Source organism: Asparagus officinalis, chromosome 2 (genome assembly GCF_001876935.1).
Source record: "Asparagus officinalis chromosome 2, Aspof.V1, whole genome shotgun sequence".
In the NCBI taxonomy this organism is placed as follows: domain Eukaryota; kingdom Viridiplantae; phylum Streptophyta; class Magnoliopsida; order Asparagales; family Asparagaceae; genus Asparagus; species Asparagus officinalis.
Window position 1 is genome coordinate 76,705,023 of NC_033795.1, and position 11,538 is coordinate 76,716,560.

Below are 11,538 nucleotides of genomic sequence, written 5' to 3' on the forward strand. Positions count from 1 at the left end.
ATCACCCGCATAATCAGAGTCAACAAACCCGTCAATCTGACATGTATCTCCACCAAAACACAGACCCGTATCTGCGGTACCTTTCAAGTACCTCAGGACCCATTTCACTGCTTCCCAGTGCGCCTTTCCCGGATTCGCCATGAACTTGCTGACCACACTAACTGCCTGTGAAATATCTGGGCGTGTACACACCATGGCGTACATCAAACTGCCAACTGCACTAGCATAAGGAACACGCTCCATGTGTGCCTTATCTTCCGCTGTAGTGGGAGATTGTTTACCTGAAAGCCTGAAGTGTGGAGCCAATGGAGTCACCACCGACTTAGCACTTTGCATCCCGAACCTCGCGATTACCCGCTCTATATAGCCGTTCTGACTCAAGAACAATCGCCGATTCGTCCGATCTCTTCTAATCTCCATACCCAGTATTTTTCTAGCAGCGCCCATGTCCTTCATCTCGAACTCTTTACCAAGTTGAGATTTTAGCCTATCTATCTCCACCCTGCTCTTTGAAGCAATAAGCATGTCATCCACATACAAAAGGAGATAAATATAATCACCACCACGAAGCTTTCGAATGTAAACACAGCAATCGTAATCACTTCGGGAAAACTCATGCTTCAGCATGAAGGAGTCAAATCGTTTGTACCACTGCCGAGGAGATTGCTTTAGTCCATAGAGTGATTTCCTCAAGCGACATACATGATGCTCCTTATTCTCAACCTTGTAGCCCTCAGGTTGATGCATGTAGATTTCTTCATCCAAGTCTCCGTGCAAGAAGGCCGTTTTAACATCGAGTTGTTCCAGCTCAAGATCACCATGAGCAACAATACTCAATAGCACCCGAATAGAAGTGTGTTTCACCACCGGAGAAAAGATCTCATTGTAATGTACCTTGTACCACCGAGCTCTGAAGAATCTTCCTTTCTCTTATACACCCACTTACAACCAATAGCTTTTCTTCCTACGGGCAATGGGACCACCTCCCATGTTTGGTTTTTCCGAAGAGATTCCATCTCCTCCTCCATCGCAGCCAACCAACTCTCACTATCCTTATCTCGATTAGCTTCCTTGAAGGAGACCGGCTCATCTTCCTCCACCGAGAGTGCGTATTCCACCAAATTAACCTGTCCATAGTGCTTCAGGGGTTGATCAGCCCCCAGCTTCAGTACCTACTTGTATGCTCGCCTTGGTCTAGTAGAAGCCAAACTATCCTCGAGCTGCTGTTATTGTAGTGCCTATGTATTTTCCTGCTAAACCTCCTCCTGTTCAATCTCATCATCTTCATGATCCTCCTCTTGAACATGACTAGAACCCAATTGGTCCTTAGATTCTATTTAAATCACCTAGGACTTTGAAGTCCCAACAATCCTAACATCATCATCATTGGGCGCCCTAGCAATTATGAATTTCTCATCAAAGGTAATATCCCTGCTGATCACAAACTTCGAATCTTCTGTACACCAAAGGCGATAGTCTTTTAGACCCTTTGCATACCCCAAAAAATTACCTTCTTAGCCCTCGTGTCAAGCTTTCCCTCATTAATGTGATAGTAGGCCTGGCAGCGATTGAAGCTGTGTTCAGCTGCTGATCTGGGCTGCGTTCAGCTGCTGATCTGAGCTGCGTTCAGAGCTGATTTAAGTTGCGTTCAGAGGTGTACTTGGCAGCGATTGGAGCTGCGTTTGTGCTGTGCTTGGCAGCGATTGGAGCTGCGTTTGAGCTTCTCTGTCTTTATATATGGATGAAACCAATGGCCATTCGAGAAGGTCCTATTCGGGCCATTTGTGACAATTGAGGCATCTCAATAACGCTCTATCAACTGCAGGTCATGATCTCCACTGAGTGTGTCGCATATCATTACACTGCTCATCAGTACCTCTAATGGTTGCTAATATAATATTAGTCATGTTGTTGTCGCAGCCATCAAGATCAATCATCTCACATAAGAAGCTGCATTCGTGTTTATAGCTGTTGAAGCGGCGTAGGTGATTGAATCGGTGTAGTGTCTTGATGATAGTACGCGGGGAGGACTTCCACGTCTTGGTTTGAAGAGATCGTCGATTTGTAATCCTTTCTGTCAGAGTATTGCTAAAGACTGTCGTTTTGTAATCTTTGCTTTAACTCTTTGACATGTGAAAATCTTCGAATTGTAGCCTTCTGGAAGTCGTCAGATTGTAACTTCCATCATCAGTGTTCGATGGAGAATTAGCTATCCGTTGTGATTTTTAGACAGCCTACAAACGAGATCGCTGACTTCCACATTCTCCTTATAATCCAAGCTCGCTCCACACAGCACAATCTTGTCCCTGACGTTGATCAAATTTAGAGAGTTGCCCTGGCATTTCTTCGAATCCTCCGATTTCAGGATGCCGTATGGATAAACCAAAGGAAACTGAGTGGGTGGGAAGTTATCTGGCTGATAAGCTGATTCCCCATATAATTTTCGGCCGTCTTTGAGCTCTACTATCGATTTTACCCTTCTGTCCATGACGCTCGATCCGACCATTAGAATCCATGGAGCTCCATTGATCTGGTTTGGTAGAGGCCCCGTGTTTCCCCCTGCCTGAACAGGGACGATCCCCCTTATAACGACCGCAAACAATCCGACCGCTACCTTATCCCGAGCAAGTTTAAAAGGCCTGTCATAGCCTATAGACATAGAGAGCACATGTACCTGATCATGGATAGCTTGGTCTATACCTTTGAGAATATCTGTAGAAGTCACGGGCGTGACTTTGAAGACTGCAAGCTGAGCTCCGGGCGCTAACCCGGAGTCGTGCCCTTTGCATAACCGACGACATTGGTATCATCAACGATGCTCCCGACAGATGTGCTCACCGTGTGGGTCCTGTGCCCTTCAGTGTCCAACGGCGAAACTAGCCGTCCTAGACAGAAACCGACAGCACTGATTGTCAGCAAGCAGCCGAAAGAAACTTCAGCCAGCAGCCTCAAATTTTGACAAATGAAAAGATCGCGGGAAAATTGAAAAAGTTGCACAGTGATGCACAGTAAAATAATATTATTTTATTAGTGCATAGTGTTTTTCCAAACACTATAAATAGGATCCAAATCCTTAAGGAAAAACTCATCCCAAAAATAACTTCTCATATAGAAGAGTGAGAGAGAAAAAAAATAGAGAGAGCATCTCCTTGTAAAGAGAGATTGTAACTCCAGAGTTTTCTCCTCATAGTAGATTCTTCTATCATTGCCCGTGGACGTAGGCAATTTTGTGCCGAACCATGTAAATCTGTGTGTTCATCTTTTTACCTCTACTTTCATTCTACTATTCCTGCGACTCTGCTTTATTGGGCTCCAGGTTTGTCCCAACAAGTGGTAGCAGAGCCAACTTAGGGTACTTATATATATCTACTTATCGTATGCTCTGTGACTGCCACCAAAGGTGGATCCTCCATATCAGAAAATAAGTTAGATTATCATTTACCCTTTGAAGGTGATGGGTACTATTCACGAGTATGACACTATTCACAAGTACTATACTATTCACAAGTATGGTTCTATTCATGGATATGGTTACTGTTTATAAATATAGTTACTATTTACGTGAAATAGTAAGAAGTTACTTTTCGTGGTAGAAGTAATGGCGGCGAAATTCAAGATTGAGAAATTCAACGGGAGTAATTTCTCATTGTGGAAGTTGAAGATAAAGGCTATCTTGAGAAAAGATAATTGTTTGACGGCCATCGGTGCAAGGCCGGACGACATCACAGATGATAAGTGGAATGAGATGGATAAAAATGCTATTGTAAATCTCCATCTGTCATTAGCAGACGGGGTGCTGTCAAGCATAGAGGAGAAGAAGACAACAAATGAGATCTGGGGTACTCTAACAAAGCTATATGAGACAAAATCCATGCACAACAAAATCTTCTTAAAAATGAGACTTTACACTCTGAGGATGGCAGAATCTACATCGATGACCGACCACATCAACACCCTAAACACATTGTTCTCCCAACTCACAACGTTGGGGCATGGAATCAGTGTGAATGAATGTGTAGAACTTCTACTTCAGAGTCTACCTGACTCGTATGATCAACTCATCATCAACCTGACAAATATGCCCTCACGGACAATCTAGTCTTCGACGACGTTGCAGCCTCTGTTCTGGAGGAAGAAAATCAGCGTAAAAATAAGGAAGACAGACAGGAAAGTTCTCAACAAGTGGAGGCTTTAACGGCTGCGAGAGGAAGATCAACGAAACGTGGCTCAAGTGGGAGTCATACCCATAGTAGATCCAAATCAAGAAGTAAAAAGAATTTCAAATGCTATAACTATGGCAAAAGAGGGCACGTTAAATTAGAGTGTTGGCACAATAAGAAGAGTAGAGATAAAAAGTCTTCAGAGCCATCAACATCTCAAGGATACGTTGTCAGCATATCAGACGATGGTAAAATTTTATTCAGTGGAGCAACCACTGTTGATGAAGGCAGAAAGAGGTTTGATGATGTCTGGCTTCTAGATTCAGCAGCCTCCTGACACATGACCTCCCGAAGAGAATGGTTTCACAAATATGAACCTATCTCAGGAGGATCTGTATTCATGGAGAATGGTCATGCCTTGGAGATTTCTGGTATTGGCACTATCAAAATCAAAATGTTTGATGGTACAACGCATCATTCAAGATGTGCGACATGTGAAGGGATTGAAGAAAAATCTATTGTCTTTAGGACAATTATATAAGCTCGAGTGCAAGACTCATATAGAAAATAGGATCATGAAGATTGTTAGAGGGGCGCTTGTGGTAATAAAAGGAGAAAAGATAGCTGTAAATCTATACATACTCAAGGGAGAGACTCTACAGGAAGCTGATTCATGTGTGGCATCAACCATCCCTGGAGAAGAACAAACCATGATGTGGCATCGCAAAGTAGGCCACATATGTCAGAACAAGGCTTGAAGATTCTCTCCGATCAGAAGATGCTTCCTGAACTTAATTCGGTAGCTCTTCTATTCTGCGAGCATTATGTTACAAGTAAGCAGCATCGGCTGAAGTTCAACACGTCGAGTTCTAGAAGCAAGGCTATTCTGGAATTGGTTCATTCTGATGTATGGTAAGATCCAGTTACATCCTTGGGAGGAGCAAAATACTTTGTATCATTTATTGATGATTACTCCAGGAGATGTTAGGTGTATCCTATCAAGAAGAATACTGATGTGTTCTCAGTCTTTAAAGCCTACAAAGCAAGGGTCGAGCTTAAATATGAGAAGAAGATCAAGTGCTTGAGATCAGATAATAGAGGAGAATACACAGATGGTGATTTCCTAGCATGCTGCAAGCAAGAAGGTATCAAAAGACAATTCAATACTGCTTATACGCCTCAACAAAATAGAGTGGCGGAGCGGATGAACAGAACTCTGTTGGAAAGAACAAGAGTTATGTTGGTAACTGCAAATTTGGATAAAGTCTTTTGGACGGAAGCACTAAAACCCGTATGTTATGTGGTAAATCGATCTCCATGAACTGCAATACAATTGAAGACGCCGATTCAAACTTACTCACCTTAAAACCACTGGATGCTTCTTCACTTGGAGTAATAAGCAAAGTGTTGAAACAAGAATTTGGTGTAGATTAGACAAGATCCTTGTGAATGAGGAATGGATTCAAACTTTTACTTCTAGCCAAGTGGAGTATCTTGAACCAATTTGCTCAGATCATTCTCCTGTACTGATATCAATTGAGGATGAAAATTTTGTGGGGGGAAAAATCTTTTAAATTTTTCAAAATGTGGACAAAGCATTCAGATTTTCTCACTGTGGTTAAGTCAGTTTGGGAGCTGGATATTAGAGGCTACAGAATGTATAAATTTTATTCAAAACTCAAAGCTCCTGGATATTAGAGGCTACAGAATGTATAAATTTTATTCAAAACTCAAAGCTCTCAAACCTGCATTAAAGGATCTGAATAGAAAGTAAATTTTATTCAAAACTCAAAGCTCTCAAACCTGCATTAAAGGATCTGAATAGAAAGCACTTCATGAATATTAGTGAACAAGTTATAAGAGCAAAGGAGGAGGTGTCTGAAATTCAAAGGCAACTGTGCACTGACCTCTTCAATTCCCCTCTGATACTGAAAGAAAGAGAGGCTATAAATAAATATGACAAGCTCTTAAACTGTGAAATATCCTTCTATAGGCAAAAAGCCAATATCAAATGAGATTTGTATGGAGATAAGTGTTCACAGTTTTTCCATTCAATGATGAAAGCAAGAAGACATCATAATAGAGTTCTTTCAATATATTCTGAAAATGGTGAAAGAATTACAGAGATGCCCAGAATAGTTGATGAATTTGTTGGATATTACAAAAAATTATTAGGGTCTTCTACTACAACTGATATTCCAGACCCAGAGGTGATCTCTAATGGCCCTATTCTTTCTTCCTCACAAAGAGATGGCTTATGTTCTCCTGTTTCAAGAGAGGAGATAAAACTTGCAATTTTCTCAAAGCTTGATGGGAAAGCACCTGGACCCGATGGCTTCAATGCCTCCTTCTTCAAAGCTGCTTGGAGTGTAATTAGTGAAGACCTGTTCTTAGCTGTGGAAGAGTTTTTTCAAACTGGTAAATTACTTGGTGCTATTAATTCAACAGCCATCACTCTGGTACCAAAAACTCTTAACCCAAAAACCCCTTCTGATTTCCGCCCGTTATCTTGTTGCAATTGCATTTATAAAATCATTATTAAAATTCTAGCTAGCAGAATTTAGAATGTCATGGGGTTTCTAATCAGTGATGCTCAAAGTGCATTTGTCAAGGGTAGAAGTATCTCAAATAATATTTTGTTAGCCCATGAACTCATCAAGCATTATGGGAGGAAAAATACTTCACCAAGAGTTATTCTTAATATTGATCTTAGAAAAGCATTTGATACCATTGATTGGAGTTTCATTAAATCAATGCTTATGGGGCTGGGCTTTTCTGATATGATGATCATGTGGATAATGGAGTGCATTACAACCCCTAAATTCTCCTTGTCACTTAATGGATCTCTTCATGGATTTTTTTCAAGGCTCGAGAGGGTTAAGACAAGGAGATCCTCTATCTCCTTATCTTTTTGTTTTGGGCATGGAATATTTATCTCGAAAGCTTGGTACACTTCAAAATGATGGATTGTTCAAATACCACCCTAAATGCTCCAGGTTAAAGATAACACACCTATTCTTTGCTGATGATTTGCTGTTGTTTGCAAAGGCTGATATGAACTCTATTTCCAAAATCTTCAATTGCCTTCAGGAGTTTAGTCATGTATCTGGTTTAGACACAAACCCAAATAAATGTTCAGTTTATATGAGCGATATTGATGATTCTCTTAAGCAACAAATATGCTCTTATTTGAACTTCTCTGAAGGTATTCTACCAGTGAGATATCTTGGTGTGCCATTGATATCAAAAAGGCTCTCTTGTTTGGATTGTTCTGCACTGCTCAGTAGAATCTCTGAGAAATTCTAAAATTGGCAAAAGAGGAAGGTGTTATCATATGCCGGGAGATTATAATTGATCAAATCTATCATCTTGGGAATTCATATATTCTGGACAAATAAATACATTTTGCCAAGTAAAGTTCTTCGTAAGATTGACAGCTTATGCTCTGAGTTTCTATGGAATTGGAAAATTCCTCTTGTCTCCTGGAATTCAGTTTGTCAAAATAAAAAACATGGAGGTTTATGTGTGTTTTCTGCAAGAATTTGGAATCAAGCTGCTGCTATCAAGATTATGTGGTTAATACATCTAAAAAAGGATCATCTGTGGGTCAAATGGGTACATGGTAACTATTTGAGTCATGCTAATGTTTGGCAGGTGCAAGTTAAGATAAACGATTCATGGATGTGGAAGCAAATTATAAAGATGAGAGATATGTTGATTGGTAAGCTGGGGAGCATTGAGAATCTGAAGAATTTAATTGATAGCTGCTTTGTAAATGGAAAAATTGTTGTTTCGGCAGTTTATGAAAAACTGATTCATTCTTCTCAGCAGGTAGCATGGTCAGCTACTGTATGGGATAGTCTTCATTATCCCAAGCATTCTTTCATCTTGTGGTTAGTTGCCCATTCTAGGTTGCTAACACACGAGAGGCTTTGTCGTATGAACATCATCAATACTAATAGGTGTGTGCTATGTTCTAATCAGCTGGAAACATGCCAACACCTTTTCTTTGACTGTCAGTACAGTGCTAGTGTTTGGAACAAGGTCATGGATTGGTTGAAGTTCAATTGGAGATCTTGTGATTGGGAGCACATTATAGATTGGTACAGTTGTAGACTTCGAAGAAAGAATTTTGCAGAAAATTTGAAAGAATGGCGCTCTCTGTTTTAGTATATCAGATATGGCAAGAGAGAAACTTGAGGATATTTCAAAGCAAAATGAGACAACCTGATCAACTACTTCGTGTGATAAAAATCTCCATTTTCTCTAAAATTTTGAATGATGATTTTCTAGAGTATGTAAAGGAAAGTATTGTGAGATTGTAATTTTGTGATCTTTTGGCTAGTTGAGATCCAGACTATCTGGAATTGTTAAGTGCTATGTAATGTTCACACTTGGTAATGAATAAAATCATTTTCATTGACCAAAAAAAAAAGACGCCGATGGAGATGTGGACTGGAAAGCTAGTTGATTATTTCAACCTCCATATATTTGGAAGTCTAGTGTACGTAATGTACAATGCCTAAGAAATTATAAAGTTGGATTCAAAATGCAAAAAATACATATTCTTGGGGTATGCTGATGGAGTAAAGGGGTATCACCTGTGGAATCCTACTGCCCGCAAGGTTATCATCAACAAAGATGTTATCTTTGTAGAAAATCAACTACAAAGTGATGAAAAAGAAAGCAGTTCAAGGAATGACTCAGAGACTATAGCTGTTCAGGTAGAAAATGATCCGAATTCTTCTGAAGTAACATCGGAGCATGATGTACAAGAACCAGTCGAGTCTGAGGCTCCAGAAGCGCGAAGGTCAACTCGTGAGAGAAGGCCACCGACTTGGCACTCGGAGTATATTATGGAGAGTAATGTTGCATACTGCATTCTAACAGAAGGTGGAGAGCCATCAACTTTTAATGAAGCTATAAATGATACAGATGCATCTTTGTGGATGGCAGTAATGCAGGAAGAAATTGAAACTCTCCATAAGAACAAGACTTGGGAACTTGTGTCACTGCCACAAGAAAGAAATACCATTGGAAACAAATGGGTTTACAAGATCAAGCGAAATAGCGATGATCAAGTGGAGCGATATCATGCTAGATTGGTGGTAAAAGGATATCGTGCTAGTATTGACTTTAATAAAATATTTTTTCCTGTAGTTTGACTTACAACAGTCCGAATAGTCCTGACTATGAGCGCTATATTTGGCTTACATCTAGAGCAGCTAGATGTGAAAATAATATTTCTTCATGGAGATCTTGAAGAAGAAATTTACATGCTCCAACCAGAAGGTTTTGAAGAAAAAGGAAAAAAGAACTTGGTATCCAGATTGAACAAATCTCTGTACGGTCTAAAGCAGGCGTTGAGGTGTTGGTATAAGAGATTTGATTCATTCATCATGAGCATTGGATACAACAAACTTAATTCAGACCCTTGTACATATTTCAAGAGATTTGGTGAAAATAACTTTGTTATCTTATTGTTGTATGTTGATGACATGTTGGTTGCAGACCCCAACAAAGATCGTATCAAAGAATTAAAGGCTCAGTTGACTAGGGAATTTGAAATGAGGTATTTAGGATCTGCAAACAAGATTCTAGGAATACAATTTACTGAGACAAAATTAATAGGAATATTTGGCTTTCTCAGAAAAACTATTTGAACAAAATCTTGCGACGCTTTAACATGCAAGATTGTAAGTTAATTTCTACCTCACTTCCTATTAATTTCAAGTTATCCTCCAGTTTGAGTCCTAGCAGTAAAGAAGAGAGGATGGAGATGTCTTGAGTACCGTATGCATCAGCAGTGGGAAGCTTAATGTTTGCTATGATATGTACAAGACCAGACATTGCACAAGCAGTGTGAGTGGTTAGTCGATACATGACAAATCCTGGTAAAGAGTATTGGAATGCTGTAAAGAGGGTTCTAAGATATATTCAAGGAACCTCAATTATTGCATTATGTTATAAGGGATCTGATTTTATTGTCAGTACATATGTTGATTCTGATTATGAAAGTGATCGTGATAATAGAAAATTCAACACAGACTATGTGTTTGCACTTGCTGGCGGAGCTGTAAGCTGGGTTTTAAAACTACAGTCAGTTGTGATTACTTCAATAACAGAAGCAGAATATGTAGCAACTACACAAGCTAGTAAAGAAGTGATGTGGTTGAAGATGGTGCTGGAGGAACTCGGCTATGAACAAAAAAAGATATCTCTATTTTGTGACAAGTAGAGTGCTTTGCATTTGGCAAGAAATCTAGCCTTTCATTCAAAGACCAAACACATTCGAGTTCAGTACCACTCCGTTCGTGAGAAAGTAGAAGAAGGAATAGTGGATATGCAGAAAATTCACACCGAAGACAACCTAGCAGATTTTTTTGACAAAAACATCCAGTACTGACAAATTTATTTGGTATAGATCCTCCTGTGGTTTGTCGGAGACATGAGCAACATGAAGATGGTAAGATAGAAAAAAATAGTATGAAGATATGATTGATACTCAATCAAATCTTCAAGTGGGAGATTGTCAGCAAGCAGCCTCAAGAAACTTCAGCCAGCAGCCTCAAATTTTAACAAATGAAAAGCTCACGAGCCTTACAAACCATTTTCCTCCTAAGTTAGGCACTGTAATGTTGAAAAATGAAAAAGTTGCACAGTGTTACATAGTAAAATAATATTATTTTATTAGTGCATAGTATTTTTCTAAATATTATAAATAGGCTCCAAATCCTTAAGGAAAAACTCGTCGCAGAAATAACTCCTCATATAGAAGAGTGAGAGAGAAAAAATAGAGAGAGAGAGTATCTCCTTGTAAAGAGAGATTGTAACTCCAGAATTTTCTCCTCATAGTGGATTCTTCTATCCTTGCTCGTGGACGTAGGTAATTTTGTGCCGAACCACGAAAATCTGTGTGTTCATCTTTTTATCTCTACATTCATTCTACTATTCCTATGACTCTACTCTATTGGGCCCTGGGTTTGTCCCAACACTGATGATCTTCTTGTTGCATAGCATTTTCTTTTCCATATGGGTGGTGGGGGAGGTGGAGACATCTGCTGGCTGTCGAATGAAGGGTGGTTGTACTTGATTCCACTGTCCATCATACCGATTATTTGACCCGCACCGTAGTCTGAGCTAGGCCACAATCCGGACCATCGGCTGAGGCCCAAGAACTTTGGGTTGTAGGTGGTTCGTAGCTTGCACTCGTGTTCAGGATGTGCACTTACTACTCCTTGTTTGGACTTTAGCGTTTGCGATTCGTCGGGGGTTAACATTGTCGCGAAGCCAGTGATTGTGTATGGGTAAATTTTTAAAACAGCCCATTTTTCAATTTTATTGTGCAAAATCGACCGTCTCAGAAATTAATTAGCAA